A 22,270-nucleotide genomic window follows, 5' to 3' on the forward strand; every position below is an offset into this window, starting at 1 on the left:
AAGGATCATAATCATTCATCATCCATTGCAATAACCAATAGGTTTATTAGAATTTTGACGTATGGTTAACCAATATGTAATGGTGGCAAAAGTGTACTTTTAAATATTTCTATCTTATATTGTACAAAGACTCAATTACATAAAATATTTGATGTTCTGACTTCCAACCTTTCCAATATTTTTATAGTACATATCTATAATATTTTTATTGTAATTATTGCACTGTGTGTATTTGTAAATTATTATTTTTATAAATAAATGCTCTACTCAACAATGTAAAAAATCAAATATGTACAGTAGCCGGGTATAATTCTTTACTAGTGTGAAAATACAGTTGTCAAGTCATCATGTCGTCTTCATAACATGGGTATAATTATTTTTAATATGTTGGCCATTCTCTAAATGTCCCCAGAATTCTAATTTTAGAGAAAGTATACAAACATTATTCATTCTTCTAAATGTCATGACGCTATTACACATTCAGTAATAAATTATAATTTGTAAATTTAAGAAGTCAACTTTATGCCTTTTTCGCTCTAGTAGAACTTGCATGGATGAGAAAGATCTCCAATATAAGTGAATTTTAAAAACCTGTTTTGATAACGACATTTTGAAATTGCAATGGGGCCACCATTGCAGTGTATGCTTTAAATGTTGTGCAATGTGTGAAATGCCGGTAGCTTGTAGCGCGGCGGCCGCGGAATGTTACCGCCGCAACTAAACTGCTCAAGCTGCGTATTCACTCTTTTGCAACTTATTTATTACTTTAATAAAGGGTTTTACAAAAAAAAGCATTATATTTTTTAATCCTTATTCCTGTGAATCAATCCAATTTACCTATTACTGTTTAATTTAGACCTAAATACAATGAAATTTTAACTATATTAACGCCATGTCTTGATGAGTAGCACAAAATAAATAGATGTGCAAAATTATAATAATAAGATAATTCAATGAAGATATTTCATTAATGTTCATAAATTACTGTTTATTTTTATTATGAAAAAGTATATTCAGAAATTATTCCGAATAAGTATATATATCAACATCAACTAGTTGTGTATAGATCTGCAACTTACAAGTAGAATGATAAAGAAACTGACGGCCGTCCTGATGCAAAGTGATAACCGTCGTCTATAGACATCTACTGCACCATAGTCATCACAGAATGCTCTCACGTTCTTGGTACCCCTCATGTTGTCTTACAATTTCTAAGGATTAAGGTGTCATACCTCCATATTGTGTAATTTCACTGCAATATCTGAAACACACATGCAAGCATAACTGCTTCAAAGCAGAAGGTACAAGTGAGATAGAAATACCCAAGCAGACGACTTTTGTAACTGCCCTCTAGTTGAATAAATTAAATTCTAATCAGAGATTATAATTTAATTATATCCTCTTTTTTAATACAAAATATGTTTTCTTAATATGAACTTTTTTTTAATATACTTGTTGCATTAAATAACTACCGTATTTTTTTTTCTTCTCTAGCCAAAAGTTGATTAGAAGAGAATAAAACCGCCTTTTGTACTTTATAAGTGCATATTTAAGTTATGCCAACTCCAGAAGTATCATCTCTAAAATTTTTTTGCACTCTGATATTAACAAATCACGTTTTTAATGGACGATAATAATAGCCTGCACTAACGGTATACGCTGGCATGGCACCAGTGAGGGTTGATAGATGAGAATGAAAAAAAGCAGGTTAGCCCATCGTGATGAATACACTTGGAATTCAGTGGTGGTTTCCAAGGGGCGGAGGGGGCACGGGAAGGTCGACATGGTTGGGTGTATTGCTAGCAATAAGGCTCTTCCTATTTACATGTATAATTAATTATATATGTAATAAATATAATTTATTATGTAAATAAATATATATATATTCGCATCCATATATTTTGAAAGTAGTCTGTTACGAGGAAGGATCAAAAAGTAGTGAGAATAAGATAGAATATAATGACTATTGATAAATTAATAATTTATTTTTCTACATAGTATCCGAGTCTCTCTACACACCGAGTCCAGCGCTACTCCTAGGCTTCAATCCCTTTCAAAAAAAAGTTTTGTCTTGGTCCTGCAAAAAGCTCTCCACGGCATCCATCACCTCATTATCGTCTTCGTACCTGTTTCCCCTTAAGTATTCTTTCAATTTGAGGAACAGATAAAAATCACTAGGCGCCAGATCTAGTGAATAAGGGGAGTAGTCAACCAATTCGAAGGCAGCTTGCTGAATGGCAGCCATCGCAACTGCCGACCTGAGCGCGGGTGCGTTGTCGTGATGAAACAGCACGCCCCTTCGAATTTTTCCTCTCCTTTTCTCTTTGGTGGCATTCCTCAACCTGGAAATTAAAGCTGCATAATATTGGCCTGTAAAAGTGGTTCCACGCTCCAAGTAATCAATCAACAATGTCCCTTCTGAGTCCCAAAATATTGAGGCCATTGCCAGCCTTGCCAGCCACCACCACACCTTGCCAGCCGATGCCACGGAGCGCAACTTCTTTGGGGTTGGTTATGTTGTCCGTTTCCATTGCGAAGATTGCTAGTTTGTCTCGGGATAAAAAATGATGGACCCATGTTTCGCCCATTGCTACAAAACGAAACAAAAAGTATTCAGAATCTTCTTGAAAGTTGTCCAACAATATCTTCGAAATGTCAAGTCGATTTTGTTTCTGACTGGTACTCGGTTAATATTCTCGGCACCCATCTTGCGAAGACTTTTTTCATATTCAAATGTTCAATATGGATTGAATACTTCCACATGAAATGCCCGTTTCTTGAATTAAGTATCGAATGGTAACTCTTCGATCGCCTCAATAATAATTTTCTCGACTTTCGCAACATTTTCTTCGGTGGCTGTTGTCGATAGACGGCCGCAACGATGTTCGTCTTCCGTGTTCCTTCTCCTTACTCGAAATTGAAAAACCCACCTTGCGACAGTGGAATACGGCGGAGCAGACTCTCCTAATGTTGCCTTCAAACCGCAATGAATCTCTTGCGTTCTTAAGTTTTTTAAACAGAGGTATTTAATACGGGTCGCACTTCGTTTTTCTCCATTTTCGAGAACACGTTCCGACACGAAGCAAACAAATGACTACATTTAGAAAAGAACAAAAGAGAATCGATGATTTTTTCTATTTTAATATTACAAGTATGTATCTGAGCTATACCTGCCAGTTACTTTTTGATCCCTCTTCGTATATATATAAATATATTAAAAACGGCTGCTCACGTATTCTCAAATGTGAAGCTGTGGTCCATCAACGTTTAGAAATCCTCGAAACGGTGAGGTCGCTCCGTGAGGCCTGTGAAGGTCCCAGGAAGCTTCTGTGCTTCTGGGCGGAGCTGGGTTGGCTGTACTAGCCACGACTCATACGCGCAATGACCCAAATGAGAGGCTAAGCGCGGAAAAAAGTGTTTAATTTACATTATATTATATTATATATTAACTCTACGCTAAAGACATTCAATTCTACGACAGACTTTTGCTGTATGATATCGCAGCTCAAGAATGTACCAGCAAAAAAACACAATGTGCACCTAGAACAAAAGTAAGTAAATCAGAGATACAAATAAATTATAAAAAAAAGACAGTACCATCTTGCTAAAGTCTTTGATGCATTCATTCTGTTTCTGTATTCAGTACCTATATACAATTCCATATTTATTTATAGCACAGTAACAGAATACAAATCAATACATAAATAAAAAAATATTACATAAAACAGCATTAAATTTGTACTCCAATAAGCACTCTGCATAACATTCGGTATTAATATTATATGTACGAGTATATATAATAAATAAGTAACATAAAACGACACTACTATCTAATATGTGCCTCTAGAGAATTCAAATATGCCTATATTTTTTAAGATAACATGGAGGAACATAAATTATTTAGATACTAAATTATTATTAGAACGTAGTATTTACACGCCATTATTTGCTCTACCTACTCATTGTGGTACAAATCTTAAAATTGACGTTATTACCTATTTGTATATTTCAGATGATTGCTCTATTGGGAAACATTTAAATGTGGCCGTTTACCTATCAGTCATGTCCTTCGTTTTCTTGATTATATCTCATAACTGTAATTATAGTATACGTCTAAATATTTACCGATTTAAGAATATATGAAAATGTATACGCATTATGATTTTTATACTTATTCTGTACAGATATAATGCAGATACATGCTTACATGCATACACAAGTTTGATGCTACTTCAGCAAGTCATATAAAAAAATATGCTTACTTTACAGGTAAATCTTCTTTTATCACGAAGAGCTCATCTCCAGTAACGGCACCTTATTGGAATTGTTAAAATGATGATAATGGAAGTAGGTATATTGTACACAATAGGTCAGTTCTTAAGATTATTATTGTTAAAATAATTAAATTTACTTTGTATGACGATGACGATATAAACGGACCATAGTTGAGTACTTCAACCCGAAACAAAATATTTGCTACGAACCAACACACTAAGTAAATGTGTACTTGTAAATATAAAGATGAACACCATTATTTTAACTTTGATTTGAATAATTTACATATAATATATAAGTATAACTACCTACATGAAATTCGTAATTATCTTAAGTGGACTATCAAATTTTATGGTTATTTTTTTACAAGTTATTGTTGATGATACAGGTGCCTATAAAAATTAAAATTATACTTCCTTTTCCTACTTTTTTTAATACAATAATCCAAGAACAAGTACTTGAAACGTATGGCCAATCTGATAACGTACCTACGTAAAAATAATTATTAATATAATATTCATAGTTAATAATAATAAAACCCGAACAATCCCACCAATCTCCTGGTCTATAAGCTATAAGAATAACCTGCATTACGAGGAATCAGGTAATTAACACTTTTTTTTATAGGTGATAATGAAATAGTAACCCCACCCGCGCTATCGGTATATGCTGATAGGGCACCAGTGAAGGATGATAGACGAGGATGAAACAGGTCAGTTAGTGTAGTTAATGCTAATGTTTTGTTTGAATTTTACTAAACAGTGAAAAGAAAATATTGTAGAATATTGAACTATGGTAAATTTATCTATATATAGTGCAAAATATGCGTATAATCTGTCTGATGGTAAATGATTGTTCTTTGTGATATTTTTACATGGTGCTGTTCACATCTATAGAGGACGGTTACTTTTTTTTAATGGGTAATAATGAAATGGTTACCCCACCTGCGCTATCGGTATACACTGGCGGGGTACCAGTTAAAAATGATATGTGAGGATGAAGCAGGTCGGTTAGCCCATCGTGACGAATTCAACGAGAATTGTTCACGATAGTTTCCAGGAGGAACCACGCGGAGCTTGACCTGATAGGGCATATTGCTAGCAATGGGGTTGTCAAACTCCATTGCTAACAATCCCTTCCCCCCTAATTAACACTTTGGGATACACCCACAATACTCAGACCTGAGCCAAACCAGTAAAGTTCGTTTCCTATAATGGGCTCAATCGGAAATCGAAGCCGGGATCTCATTTACGTAAAGCAACGTGCCCACTACTACGCCAAGGAACCTCCAAGGCGCAGAGGTGGGCACATTGCCTTGTTATGGTATCTGTTTATACTGCTAGAAAGTAGACAAAATTATGCAAAAATGCAAAAATCTTTAATAAATGGGACATAGGTCTTCTGAATACATGGATCATATCTGAAATGGGCTTAGTTTACATAAAATAAGTACTTTGACACATTCTATGATTTTACTAATATTAAAAAGTTATTCTTTTTTAATATAAATTAATAATATTTTTATAGATTAATAATATTTTTAAGGTTCTACACATTCTTTAGTTTATTAGTTATAAGACCAAGATAACTTTAACAGAACGTAACTGCTCTACAATTTTATACAAAATGACTCTATCTAAAGCCAACTACTTATAGATGAAGGATTGGGGTCAATAGAATACTTATGTATTCATTGCGTGTTGATTTTAAAGATAACTATTTTATCTTTATTTATTTAAGCACCCGTACTCAGTTTAAAACGACAACACGAATACGAGACACATTTTGGTACTCGCTAATCATCAGTCTTTTCATGATTACTATTCACAAGCAAATACACAAATTAGACTCATTGCTGAAACCGTCAGACCATAAAGTGTACAGAAATACAGGTATGCAACCATAAAAACTATTTTTTCAGTACTTCACTTGCTATATCTACATATTTTACTCTTTGGTGTACATACAATCTGTTATGTAACCGTTAACGAATTGTGTGCGAAAGAAATTAGCAGGAATGATCTGTTCTTCCATTGAAAAATCTGAGTTACTTCTTATTTCACGTTCTAATAAAACTCCAAGTGATTTGAGAAACCTTCAGACTTTAGCTAGGTTTCCGTTTTCGACAGATGTATGGATGTGGCGACGTTGAGCTTCCCTACATGCTCTATTACAATGATTCCTAGCTCTAATGTAATGGTCACGATATTTATCAGTGTTTCATTTAAATTTAGTTTTTGCCTTGTTTTTTTAGCCTGAAGAGCTTTAATATCATTAGTTAGCCAGGAAGCAGGAAAATGCTTGAGACGCACTGGACAAACAGGAGCATGGCGATCGTATAACTCTAGGAGAAAGGAGTTGAACAATTTACTTGCTCATCAACTGAGTTCTGGCTACTAATTGTTCAGTTGCATGCGGCAGTATCTTTTTGCAACTGCTCCAAGTTCATGGCACCAAAACTGCGCTGCATTACCAATCTACGCTTAGGTTTAGGCGGAAGAATTTTGTAAGAAAGGTAAATTAAATTGTGGTATGAGAAGGCATCTGCAGGATACTGACCATGCCTAGCGACAAAATCAGAGGACGAAACAAACATAAGACACAGGGAAGGATTACTATTGGGGAAAAAGTGTGTTGGCTGAAGGGGTATGGAGGTTACAAGAGTCAGCAAGAGAAGTGAGACGTTTTGCGCAGAAGGCATCTTTCAGGAGACATGTGTTAAAATCACCCATAATTATGGTGTGATTATAGGATGGAATTAAGTTTTTTAGGGTATTCACGAGAAGTAAAATAACCAATAGGAAAGGAAGGACTATAAAATACACGAAGAACTTTAGAATGTGAAAGATTATCATCGATAAATAGGAATTCAGTTTCATTAGAAGGATTGGAATTATTAGAAAACTTTATAATCTTGTAAGCAAAATGAACGCGACTCCACCGCCACTTGCCAATACTCGGTCATTGCAAATAAGATTAAAACCAGGCAAATCGTATGAGGCAGATGACAGACATGCTTTCAGCCAGGATTCCAAGACTAGAATATAACATATACGTTATTAACGTCAAAAGATGCAAATAAATCTGGGTAGTGGGCTGGAATACTTCGTGCGTAATGCGAATATATACTAATATTTAAATTTTTATGTGTGCTGTCAAAATTCAATTTTAAAATCTCATTTAGAGGGATAGGGTCACTGAAAGTAGAATCCTAACTAGATGACGATAAACATAAAGAAAAAGAGCAATTACATTGATCAAACATACTCGTATCAATAAAATATTACAAAAATAAATAATTATTAATAATATTTATTTACTACTAATATAATCACTTACTAATATTGCGATTGGTTCTAGCCATCTGAATTTAAAAGGTTAATTTAAATATATTTCTAATTTTGTTTATTTTAATAAAAAATATTTTTATTCTATTGCCAGCAAATTCGTGTTTATTTCGTTTTTATAAATTATTCAATAATTTCTGTCTGTTTATTGAAATTACCTATAGTACAAAATCGTAGATATTTCATATCTTTTACCAGTATATACAATATAAAATTATTTATTTGACGTAAAACGCCTACATATGACTTATCATTTAGAAGACATTATATGTTTAAGATTACCTCATGATCATTCAATAAAATACAGGTACAACTGTTATTTTCCGTAGATATAAAGGATCTGTGGTTAAATGCATTATTAATATGTATAAATAGGTAAACCACGTAGGAACTTTAATAAGTATTATACAATAAATTATATTACACTTAAGTTATTACTATGGCAGTGGAAACTTAAAGCAAAAAATCCGCTTTTACAAAACAGCTATAGAAATTAATGCAATTTTTAATAGCTAAATATTTACTATACGAGTAGGTAATAAATATTTTAAAACAAGAATTTTATTTTTGCAGTGAGTAAGGTTCCATTCTGACATTTTTTATTTTTTTTATTTTTGAAACTTATGTTTAAATTTAACGATGTCTAATATACTATGTGTAAGGGAAATTCTGAGTAGTCCTAAAGAAGACTTCTGGGTGAAGTCTTCTTTAGGATAAGTATGGTGCTTAGAAACCAATTAAAATTTTTGTTTCAATTTAAATCTGAATAGATTTACTATCCGCTTTTTAAATAGTTTAGATTTTAAATCAAAATAGCTGGATATTTTTATATCAAAATAATTTACTTTGTTAAAATTGAAGCCTAATTTTTTATAGAATAGGTACAAACTTAAATAATATGTTTATTTTGGTTTCTTGTATTGTGTGAACCTGTCGATGTGGTAGAGTGGTACCTACAAACAATTTATTTTCTAAACATCAACTCCTTCAATAAATTCATATGTATTATGTATCTACCTATACTTTACTAGATACTTAGAATTTTTACTTAATATCTCTCACACTCTCTCTCTCTCTCACACACATACACTCTCTTTATCTGTATATTTATAAGATAAATAATAAAAGAAAAAAGTGAAAGGATAAATGAATCATTATCATTAACTTCAATTAAATCAGTGAATTAATTTTTGCTTATTTATCAATATAGATAATCGATCTCAACTTAACATTCAACAAAAAGAACAAACATGGAACGAACAGTGGGTAACTGACTTTGCCACAAACACGACCTTTCTGCTTATACGCAAACACAACCAGTTAATATTTGTCAAACTAATAATACGTCTACATGTGTATAGGTGCTAAAAAGTCCTCCGAGTTATCATTGGAGAACTACAGAGTTATATCCGATAATTTCATAACATTTGTAATATTAACACTTTATTATCGCGTAATCACACCGATTTTTCCATATATTTATAGGTATGTTTCGGTAACATAGTCAATGAAAATTCTACAGGGTATAAGTAAATTGGACTGTAGTAAAATGTTTTCAATTAAAATACTGATTTTTAATCATGGTGGCGTGTCCGCCAATAAGTATATCTTTCCATTAAAATATGTAATTAAATGACCGAATTCCTATTCGGAGTTAATTTTATTATAAATTCGCTTTTTGCCCTCTACCTGGTAAACCTAGATTTCAGAAGTAAGAAAACTAATGAAATAGACCATTTTAGATAACGTATCAAGATGAAACATACGTCAGATTTAAAGTTAGACTTCCTAAAATATATCCGCATACAATTTAGAACAATAGTTTTTGCATTAGCATACAAACAAACAAAATTTCTAAAAATGTTATAATATCTACTGATCTTATTAAGACACCTCATATTATTTTTCTTAAATATCAAATAATGGCAAATAAATTTTCTTTTTATTTTTCTCTAATAATATTTAAAACTTTATACAAAGTGAAACAGAAATTGAGAAAATTACAAACTTAACTATAATCAATAAAAATTAAGCATATTGATAAAGGAGAACATTTCCTTTACTATTTTTATATTTTTGTTCTATATCTTGTCATACTGTATAATTAAATTAAAGTAAATGCTGTGAATACCTTTAATAGGCATGTATATTAATATTGTATTACATTTAATGTTTGTCTATACTTCAGTGAATGAATAAATAAATATTTTCTTGAAATCTATAACTTACTTACCTACGAGTATTACAATTTTAAACATTTATTTTAAATAACTTGAAAACTATGTAATATAATTTTAACTAAGTATTCAGTGGCCGTATAGTCCCGGCATAGAATAGGCCACCACTTCGTTTCCCGTGGGTGACATAAATGACAAATAAGGAACGGCGAGGGATAGGAAACAGCTTCCCCCTTAAAACATTACTAAAAGCCAAACTGCAGTTGCCAATCCGCCTGCCAAGCGTGACAACTACTGGCAAAACTCTTCAAGGGAGGTTATGTTCAGCAGTGAACGGTTAAGGGCTGATATGAAAAGGATTTATTACTCGTATAATCGAAATCCGTTCACGTAAGGTCTTTAACATACCACCTAAAAGATGCGCATAGTAAATTTCAAGTTTATATACGATATTAATGCATGTAACAAATAAAGGCGTGAGTGATCTTGTTTCGGTTCTGATTTTATCAATATATGGAACCCTAAAGCAACGACCTACAAACGACATTGTGCTAAAGGAGACTTTACAATTGTAAAGCAGCAGAGAATTATAAAATTACAATAAGACTTTTAAATATTTACTTTACAGAATAATACGCAGAACTTATAATATTGAATTTTAAAATTGAACGATAAAATTGAATGGTTGAATCGTACTGATACAATCCACTAATTGATTGAAGTATTTTGTCAAACACCTGAAGCAGAACAGCTATAGCGAACTGTCTGAGATAACAAAGAGGACCTCAAAACTTATTATTATAAGGTATGTTACTTAAGTACGGTAACCTTGTACTTATGCAAAATTTAAATACGTGACCCAATAAACTAAGGTTATCAAAAAAGCTTAGCATACAATACTTCGAACTATTATTGGCATTGAACTTTATAAGAATACGCAACAAAATGAATACCTACCTAGACAAGTACGAGTATGCTAGTCCTTGATCTTTCGGACTTTATCGACAAAGTCGCTGACGTTTCGGATTTTTGCCACATATTTAATACGCATGTCACGATTTCAACAGCTGTATGATGAATCTTACTCGAAACAGCTTTATAGTTTAAAAACATAAATTTCTATAATAAATATAAGTCATGAAAATTTTATGTTTAGTGCATAATAATTTGAACTTTTAATTTTGAATTAAACCATTTAATTATAAATAAAAATATTTAACCAATTATTATTATTATCAAAAGTTTAACCAAACAAAAATATTATGAAGAGGGAAACTTATATATAGTAATAACTACTTACATAGAAACAATATCAAAGCTGCTAAGTATAAAATTCCACTAATACCATGTATAGGAGCGAGGTTATGACGTACACAACGGGTCGTGATCATATTTTATATAATTAGTTAATACATAAGGTTATTATGATGACCAAGGCGATGTGTTTTTTTTTTATTTTTATGGAACAATTACACCCATTGATATAGAATGATATAACCATGTGGAATTCTCAAATAAAGATTTCCTACCTATTAGATATATTCTACCGATAAGGCTGATCTCTCTCAAGTTCTGTGTTTTCCCTAATACTCTTAAAATTTTCCTAAAGCTATCTCTCTTAAAAATTGTTTTTTTTTTTTGGGTTAAGAAGTACAAATAAACAGCGTCTTGAAATTATGACAATAATTTAATTATTAATTTATTAATTTAAACCTAAGCGGAAATTTATATATACATTGAGACTATAGCCATTTGGTGACAAGGGAGGCCTAACAACACATCAGTGTCTTAAATTAAGAAATACATACACATAATATAGTAAGCAATTTCTGGAAGATGGCTAGAAATTGGCATATCTGATCAAAAGGAGATCAACTCGGCAATACTGCATCTAGAAACCATAATCAAATCCGATCTCACAATACACGTGCTATTACTCTAACGATCTACGATCACATTCATCCTTCGATTTTAAGGTCGAACGTTTAAATTATCGTCCCGTGCGTTGAATTTCCCTTCCTTGGGAGTAGTAATATAATAAAATAATCGGTTTTGTGTAGGCAATAACTTGAGATTATAATTCAGCCCCACTACAAATATAGAAGTAATAACAATAGTTTTACAAAAGTTTAATAGATAAATTATACTCGCTTATATACTTAATAGCTATAGTTTATGCCTATTTGTATTTTTACTCGTATTTAAAATAGAAACGCTATAATAATATGTTCTTGAAAAATAATTATATTTAAATATATCTCTCTAATAAAACTATTATCATAAATTGCATACTGATGGAAATTACCATAAATTTAAAGTGTGTTCCTTGCTCGTGCTTGATCTTTTTCTTTTTACACCAAGTGGCAAAAACTAATGACGCAAATTTAGATGGGTACGGTAGTTTCAACTTGGCATAATATCTCTTATATATATTACAAATAAACTACAAGAAATGTTTTTGTTTCCAAACCAGTTGTTTTATGGCTGTTTTGTTTGTGAATGAGATACGACAGTGAAATTACTAGTCACAGAAGCAACACTTTACAAAAACTCGAAGAATGAATAAGTGAATATACTTTATACTTTATTTGAATTATACAATATAAGGAAATATAAGCAAGACAATAAATAAATGTAACGATACAGTTAATGCAGTAAAAAGGAAGTACTATGGGTGTCACAGCGCACTTCTATATATGATTCGTAGAGCTATTTTACTTTATAAGAGATGACTATTAATTAACTAGAGAGCTATCAGCTTCCTTGTCCTTTCAATATATTACGTATTTGTACTCGTATAAATATACCCTTGCTGATTTGCTGATGCTCTTACAGATTTTTTTTACTTCAATTAATATGGAAAAAATCGCCATTGAATAGTCCATCAAATCCCATTTCTAAGTTTTATAACTCGTAGTAATATGGACAACGGTTTAAACGAGATGCTAAGTGCGGAAAAAGGAGTTCAATATGTATTACATTACATACTAATTTATAGCCATTCTACTTCATCAAGGAACTTCTATCAGATTAATGAATCTACATTGGGGACTCCAATATTTTTTTTATTTAACTTTTAGCTATGTAGTGAGTCGCGGCCCACAAAACCTTTTGAAACGATGCCATAACTAGGTGACTAGTACTGCATGGTTCGTTAAAAAACATTTTACATTGTACAAACTACATAAAAAGTATTGATTTTAGAAACATCAAAATTGCTTATAGTTTGCATGGTGGTCTAGGCGTCCACTAAGAAAAAGTATTTTAAAATACCAACGAATAAATAACGCACAGGTAAATTCAATTTACCTGTTCGATGAAAATTCGAATTAATTAATTTAAATAAGTACATGTGGTCTTCATTAAAAAATTTAATAACCTTCAAAAAATAATTCTTAATAATTTATATTAAGATTATTATTAAGAACCTAAACTGCTATTTCGTGCGCCCTTTTCAAGCAAACTCTAAAGTAACCAATATATCTACACACGTTTACCTCAAAGTCTCTTACAAAAAGCTATGATATAATAATTAAATTTACCAGAATGGTGAAATAACAATATTATGACAATGTATTAATTGATAAATTATACATTGTATTCACGTGGTTCGAGTATGATGTACAAACAAATATGTCCTTTATAATACAGGCCTATACCATATCCTGTAACATGTAAATTGTTTTGAATTCTTATAATGGCTCTAATAAATTCCATGTTATTAACACCAAATATTTGTGTGATGGAAGAGTCATATTCTTAATTAAATATTACGCGAAGAAAAAACATTATTCTATATACTTCAAAGAGTTTGTTCTTAGATAGACTTACGCATACAATATATTTTGACGTAATATTTAATAAATAAAATGAGTGTTTACGCATTAAAAAGATGCAGAATTTATAAGACAAAATAAATGTAGAAGTTATAAAGGAATCATTCATAACTATTTATCACGCAAAATCGTATGAAAAAGTTGACCCGTTTTTCTTGAAGCATTTCTATGGAGACTCTCTCTACATTAGTTTATATACTAAATTATAACATTATTACCTCATATCTAAGTAGGTTCGTAATGAAATAATTTTTTATCTAAAGAAATCAAGAACCTATTTACAAAATATTTTGTGTACAAGATGTTCAACTACTTCAGTACTATTGTTTTTGTTAAAAACAATTCAGTATCAGTTCAAAATCGAACGATATATTACTCACTTAAACATACATGTATGAAATTTAACCATAAAATAATACTATTATTTAATTTATATACTTATTGGCAACAATATTTATATCAAATAGAATAAATTGTTGCTTGATGACATTCATTTTAATTTTCAAGGTTTTACTTCGTTTCTACCACAAACCACAGGGCGTTTCCACTATAATCATCGTTTTCCGTGGAAATATTAATAATTCTTTTTTTATGTATATTTTTCCACTTATAATATCAAAATACATAGGTGAATTCCTATATTTCTGAATGCGTCAATATATTTGATTCCTAATTACCCAATTATCGAAAAGTAATAAAATAGAACGTCACATGTTTGTCATCAAACCGCTGTGTTGGACAAAATTAGACATTGTAAGTTTTTTTATCCCTCATAGAATCAGTTATTAATGACAAAATATACTTCCCATGAAAAAATATCCATGAGTTATTTTTTTACTAGGACAATTTACATTCTTTGAAAAATATTAATATATATTGTATTTATATATTCATTAAATATTTGTACAGTAAAAAGTACTTCTCTCATTATCATATATGTACCTACCTAATTGCACAGAAATTATTCAATAGCAAATGCTTCTCCACGAAATTGGAAATATCAGAAATATCCTTAGAAATACCTATAAATGTGAAAGTAAAATTGTTTGTTTGTTACCTTATAGTGCCTTAATTGCGTAACCAACCACTATGAAATTTAATATACACGTTCTATATGGAATAAAGAAGCTCATAAAATACTTTTTATACCGGTCCGTAAACATATCTGGCTAAAACTAAATGCTAGTAAACTAACTATTCTGACACTTATAAGTAACTATTTCCGATTTTATGCGTAATCCTTTAATACCAGAGAGAGAAAGGATCGTTAATATTGGGGATTAACAACCCCATTAGTAATAATATACCCTATCAAGTCGACGTCCATGCGATTCCTCCTGGAAACCATCGTAATTTATTTATTGTTAAATACGTCACGATTAACTAACTGACCTGCTTCATCCTCCCCTCATTGGTGGCCTACCAGCAGATACCATTAGCGCCGGCGGGGTTACCATTCCATTAACATCCATAAAAAAAAACCTTTTAATATTTCGGAGACACATAACACGTACATTTATAAGTCCCCATTATTATACGTAAAATAAAAAACAGTTATAGGTACATCACATATTTGTATGTAAACCCTATCGAATGCAGAAAAAGTGCCAAAACTTTAAAAAAGTTTCAGAATTGAGGTAGTCGTCGTTAATATACATAAGATAAACATTCAATCGAAGTGGGATCCTCCAATATTTCAAAATCACTTGAAAATCATTTCGCATTTTCACTTGCTTCTAATACTTTAATGATTGGGGGGAAAGGGATTGTTAGTAATGGAGATTGAGAATCCCAGTGCTAGCAATATACTCAAGCAGGTCGACCTCCACGCGATTCCTCCTGGAAACTATCATGGTTAATTCCTGATGAATTCATCGTGATGGGCTAACTGGCCTGTTTTCATTTTCATCGATCACCCATCACTAGTCCCCTGCCAGCGTATACCGTTAGCGCAGGCGGGGCTGCCGTTCCATTTTCATCCATAAAAAAAAATACTTTAATGATCGCAAAAATTACTTGTATCAGTTAGAGTTTTATCATAAAAATAAGGATCTAACTAATTCTTTTTATTTATTAAATAAAAAATAGAGCCACTTATAACAATTGTTTGGGACACAGGTACCTATCTGAATTTGAAACATGATTTCCTTGTACGATAAGTTCCTCTAGAATTTAGACATGCAAAATGTGGAATTGTAACTGTTTCTAGTTTTTTTAGGCGTTACTTTTGTTTTTACGAGTTACGTGATCGCGTTGTTTGGCCTTGTAGTGAACCTGTTGTACGCAGACACGCAATGTCTTACAAATTGAAAGGAAATGAAATGAAATGAATGCGAAAGATGAGCGTGATGTGGATCCTGAAAGCGTTAAGATCTTTATTTGATACAAGGTGTATCTTTTCAGGTGTGTGTTTCATACTAGTGTATCATCACGTTACCTAATCAACATATAAAAATGCCTTCAAGAAAAATAAAAGTAATAAACAAAAAGCAAAAAAAGTAATCAGATGATTATTGTATGAATGGAGTCAAATACTCGCAATAAATATCTAAAGAACTTATATTTTTTTCAAAAATGGTAACGAATTTTCGGCAAGTTTGAGAATAAATGTCACCAATTAGTTAAAAATGTATATCTTGGTTTTTTTATATAGGAATGAATTAATAACTTCATTTAAGAACAATACTCACTAATAATACTTAATTCTTCACTGTTTTAAATAATAAAGAATTAAGTTATGCCACAGACTACAAACGTTGCAGTGTCACGTTTAGTAGACACTTTGAAACATAAGTCTCAAATTCTATCATTATCATTTTACTGTTTTCATTGTACGATTCAACATAATATATACAACTATAGGGAATGATCTTGTACTATCCGCATTTTTGACTCCCTGCAACACATTTAATACGGTCACTTCATCTAGGAGTAGGATCATAATTTTACATCAAACAGGCCGTATCATTGATTACTACCTTCTTTCTATAAAATAATGTGCATTGCGTCAAAGATTACCCTAAACAGACATTCTAGAGTAGTTCGCATCTATTATATATCCAACATGTGAAACGAATCCAACAAATTACTGAAATTGTAATGAAATTATAAGGTACAGAGGTATAACACAGGAGAACTAAGCTTTCAAGAATGAAAACGCATGGAAAGTATCACAGGCAACACAGTATACTCGTATTATTATGTCCATGGTACTGTTTATGACTATAGGCGATGGTTACCACTTTCCACCAGGTGGACCGTCAGCTTATTTGCCATTCTAAGCTGCAAACAAAAAAATATAATATATAAACTATTAACATATATGATAAATTTACACACAATAAATGACGCTGCTAGACATTTATCTTAACCTGACCACTTATCTTTACCAATGACTCGTAACTGGTATCTCGCCAGATTAAACAAACAGTACAAGGGGGATTACCATTCAATTCATTAATTAAAACAATGACGTACCCGCATAATTGACGTAAAATCTTAATAACCATTACGTAGAATTGAACTTGTTTTAGGTTAATGCAGTAAACTATTGTTTACGGAAATTAAAAGAAAATAATGTAAACAATCATTATAAAAGTATATTATTAAACTATTCTTAATTACTTATTTTATTATTGGATGCGTCAAGAACTGGCTATTCGATTCCACATCCGTAATGAGGTCATATCATAACAACCCACTGCAAGGCATGATTTTCTTCCATAAAATAAAGATATTAATATTATAAATGTGAAAGTTTGTAAAGATGTTTACAAATTTAGATGTTTGTACAAATTTAAATAAAATTTCCTATGCGGGTAAGTTAAATCTTAATGCATAGGATACTGTATATATCTATTGATTCACGGGAGCAAAGCTTTTGGAAACAGTAATAAAGAAATACTACACAGCGCGCTGTTCCTATACACAGTATTTTTTAACATCAGGCCCTTTTTTCTAATAGGTAATAATGGAATGCTTACGCTATCAGTATACATTGGCGAGGCACCAGTGAGGAATGACATGTAAGAATGAAAAAACAGGTCTGTTAACTCATTGTGATGAATACACCTGGAATTCAGCACGATGGTTTCCAGGTGGAGATCGAGTGGAGATCGACCAGTCAGGGTATATTGCTAGCAATGGGACTGGTAGTCCGAATTATTAACAATCCCTTCCCCCCCCCCCCCTCTGTACACAGCACTATCAATGTACATGTTGGTCCTTACAATAAATATTTCACTGTGAAATTAAATTAGAATATTAATTTTAGAGATGGATTTAGAAAATCACCTTTGAATCGACATCAATGCATGTAAACAATATTCTAATTTTATACTATTCGACATCGACAAACATTATTTGTAATAAAAGAAACCCAAGAAGTAACAAAAAGATACTAAACAAGAAAATGTCATACAACAAAAAATAATATCAATTATCATACACCGAAGGTTCTGTATCTACATGAAATAATTTGTAATTAACATTTTATTCGGAACCTGATGGAATATGATGACCTTCGCTTATAGACATGAACAACACCGTATACATTATCAATAAAATTTATATTGACTAGTAATCTCACTTCTCTATTCTTATTTTAAAATTAATATAATACACGGATGTTCTTTCCATACACGTCATTTTTATATTTATATTTCATATACACTCCTCGCAAAAATTAAGGGAACATAAAAATTTTTGAAATTTTTGGGTGATTTTCAACAGGCTGTATTTCAGTGAAAAATAATCGTACAGCAAATTTAAAAAAAGGGTTTTGAAGCTTAAAAACTCTAGTTTTCAGATTTTTTGGTGAAAAAATTTTTTGAGCTCCGGTTTCCATGCAATTCTTAAACAAAGCTGAAAATAATTTTTTTCTAAATTTTCTAGGTTTCGTTTTTCACTCTATGGGCATGGAAAATTTTTTTCGAGCTACTCCATTGTATAGGTCTCTTAGCGTGTTTATTCAGCTTCAAAAATCGCTTTGGATGGCTCAATTACGACCATTTGTCTCCGAGATATCGAACTTTGAATGCAAAAGCATCCTTTTCCATTCAACTGCTAATATCTCTGGAACTACTGGTCGCACAGCAAGCGGGTGCCAAGTTTCTTTATCTGCATAAAATTTCCTATTAAGCACAGTCAAGAGTTAGTGAAGAAAAAATTTTTTTCCACCTCTAACATTGAATTGAAAAAAGTGGAAAAAAGTGACTTTTTCTCCTTTTTTGGTTACTTGGCTGTATCTTCGCTAATATGGGCGGGAAAGCTAAGGTTTGAGGAAAATTTTACAGTCTATTGTTCTTTTAAGAACCCCCTAAATCCCTGGAGCGATCGGTTCAACGGTTTTTCCCGGACCAATTGATTGAAATTTTGGAAAAAATAAGGGAACAAGGTTTTTGTCCCTTAAACTCACCCTAATCCATTCAAAAATCAATAATTTCATTTGTTTTTCACTTTTTACTCAATTCTTTGTTTTTTAAAAATTCATTATCAAAAAAAAATCGAAAAAAATCAAGAAAATTTTATGCAGATAAAGAAACTCGGCGCCCGCTTGCTGTGCGACCAGTAGTTCCAGAGATATTAGCAGTTGAATGGAAAAGGATGCTTTTGCATTCAAAGTTCGATATCTCGGAGACAAATGGTCGTAATTGAGCCATCCAAAGCGATTTTTGAAGCTGAATAAACACGCTAAGAGACCTATACAATGGAGTAGCTCGAAAAAATTTTTCCATGCCCATAGAGTGAAAAACGAAACCTAGAAAATTTAGAAAAAAATTATTTTCAGCTTTGTTTAAGAATTGCATGGAAACCGGAGCTCAAAAAATTTTTTCACCAAAAAATCTGAAAACTAGAGTTTTCAAGCTTCAAAACCCTTTTTTTAAATTTGCTGTACGATTATTTTTCACTGAAATACAGCCTGTTGAAAATCACCCAAAAATTTCAAAAATTTTTATGTTCCCTTAATTTTTGCGAGGAGTGTATATATATATATACCCAAAAGTACGTTACCCAAAGTATTTTTTTTATTTTGTGTTAGGAATAGTGAACTTTAAATTTACTTTATAATTAAAGTTTATTTAATATACATTAATATTTACAATTATGATAACTATAATATTTTAAAAATAATAATTATTATTATTATTATTACTATTAAAAATGACGGCTTATTATTACTACATACATAGTTATGCTTGAAGCAAATTGAAATAAAACTTTATAGCCTTCATCTATATTTGTATATTACATTACCCGAGTCTTCTAATTATTGTATAAAATAGCTAAATAATGAGTATAATTGTTATTAATTATCACTTTATTTAAATTTAGTAGATATTATATATGTAATGGTTTGATAGTATATATAATATCCGGATTTATTACTTTTGCTGTAACATATACATTGCTACTAACTGAACTTGTAAAGGTTTTGCCGCTACCTACTAGATCAATCTTTTATTATAAGAATAAAAACTCTTATCTCTGAAATTGAAGCAAACAACACATATTTGCTGAATTTCATTTTAATCTGTTAAGCTGTTTCAGAAGTTAGTGTAGACGAACGTCGTGACACGTGATTTTAAGATTTGAAGGATTTTAACACATTTTGTCTCAATATCCAAGTTTTCTTATATCCAATTATCAATATCCAATATGATAAAATTACTTTGCATTATAATTCCCATACGTATTCAAAAGTGAATGTTTTTATATAGGGGAAATAGACAGGAAGAAGTTTAACAAAAAATGTGACAAAGAAAAAAGGCCGGCAGCACACCAGCAATGCCGTTAGTGTTGTGGATGATCATAGGCGGCGGTAGTCACTTACCACCAGGTAAGCCGCATGCTCGTTTGCCCCCTGTGTTGTAAAAAAAAATGTCAGAATCACAGTCGACCAGATTATCATAACGTCGCATCGGTTACATTTATAATTTATTTTATAATGTAGTAAACCTAAAAATTATTTTTTCTTTAAAACGCTTTACAAATTGAGCCTACAATAGGATATATTTAAATTTATATCAATAATTTATAATAATATTTTTTAAGCATAACCTAACTACATAACATGTAGCTATATTAATATAAATAAATATATATTAAAAAACTCGTGTAAGTTATTTTAAGAATACACATAAATATGTAGGTATAAACTTTTCATTAATATTGTTGACAATTGTTTTTCATTTATATTAATGTACTTACATACACTATGACCAAAATCCAAATATAGATTTAGATTTTAAAATTATTGAAGCTGCCAGTAATATAATAAAATACTAGATGCTTCTTGTAACTCGGTTGTGTAAAGTATAATTGAGGACCGTGTAAATAATATCTATATCTCCTATGTGTTTATCTATATGTACTAAAGGGGGGGGGGGGGGGAATGTGAGTAAGGAAATCTAAAGACCTGATTACTAGCAATATATCCTATCAGCTTGCTTTTCACGCAATTCCCCTAAAAACTATCGTGAACAATTTCTGAAGAAAAGGTCACGACGGGCCAACCTTTTTGATCCCTTACAGTTAATCCACCAACTTGTAGTAATAAAATTGGTGCAGTTATCGTTCCTTAAAAAAATATCATTTTAAATCCATTTAATCGATAAATATCTATTCATAAAAATACGTATAAGAAATTTTTTACATATAAAATATGATGGAACCGAATAAAAACTAAAGTAAACAATTTAGTCGTGATGATTATAATAATTAAAGGTATTTTTATCAATATTTTATATTATAGGGATAAATAAATGTGAATCGGGAAAATTCTAGGAAGACGACCGCAACGATTATTGTAAAGTGAAATTTACGCCAACGACATTCAGAAGAATTTTGATCATTTAATGAACACAAACTTCGCAACGAACTTATAGGATTTAAAAATATTCTCGCAGTACAGGTAAACAGTTTATGACGTGAGAAGTCAAGTTGAAGTCCGAAGTGATAAAAGCAGTGGTGGTGGAGCGCGCACCGGCAGTACCTAACTCACACCTATACACAAGTGCAGGCGCCGTTCACGCGCTCACCGCGGTCACCACTCGCGCAAACTGGCGCCCTCGCTTTTCGTAATTTCATACTAAGTAATTAAAATTATCTTTCCTAAATCGCGGTAGTGTTTGTGCTCTTGGACTGGTCAACTTGAGGAACAACAGACATCTATTAATAGATCAATCAGGTGAGATAATGTGATAAAATACAGCCTTCTCAGATGACGAATTAATTGATTTATTGCATAAAGTTGTTCTGTGAATAACACCAACACCTAGATAGCGCCCGGGGCTATGTCAAAGTTTTTAAGAAATACAATAATCATAGCCCTTTTATAGAAACATTGAGAGCTACTTATATTATATAATAATCATATCTCATAACTAAAATACTCGTAATTTCTCTATCTATAAATAAATATTTCCATAACGTAAGCAGCTACAGGTGCTTATATACCAAATTAATCGAGAGGACAATCGTAAAACAAACATTGATAACTATTTATTCGAGCAGAGATAAATTGTAGAAACGTTTGATGATACCATATCAGACAGACAACCTCGATCCAAAATGAGCAACTATTCTCTGAAGCGCTAATCAATGAGCTTAGGTAATAAGTATACCTTCCTACTTA

General features: G+C 31.4%; 1 protein-coding gene and 1 long non-coding RNA gene across 2 annotated transcripts in view; one reads left to right on the plus strand and one right to left on the minus strand.

The window, feature by feature from the left end:
* Window positions 1-882: 882 nt before the first annotated feature.
* On the minus strand, window positions 883-20,954 carry LOC128200587 (uncharacterized). The gene is made up of 3 exons (XR_008252789.1): window positions 20,845-20,954; window positions 3,233-3,540; window positions 883-1,261 (listed from the first exon to the last, which is right to left on the minus strand). It is a non-coding gene; the product is annotated as an uncharacterized LOC128200587 (long non-coding RNA).
* A 657-nt stretch (window positions 20,955-21,611) lies between these two features.
* Window positions 21,612-22,270, plus strand: part of LOC113511947 (elongation of very long chain fatty acids protein AAEL008004-like) — a 38,707-nt gene continuing 38,048 nt past the window's right edge. The window contains exon 1 of the mRNA XM_026895675.3: window positions 21,612-21,823. The gene's annotated coding sequence lies outside the window, so the exon portion shown is untranslated. The remainder of the gene's footprint in view (window positions 21,824-22,270) is intronic.

This window comes from Galleria mellonella, unplaced genomic scaffold, assembly GCF_026898425.1.
Source record: "Galleria mellonella isolate WM207_F2 unplaced genomic scaffold, CSIRO_AGI_GalMel_v1 utg213, whole genome shotgun sequence".
NCBI lineage: Eukaryota > Metazoa > Arthropoda > Insecta > Lepidoptera > Pyralidae > Galleria > Galleria mellonella.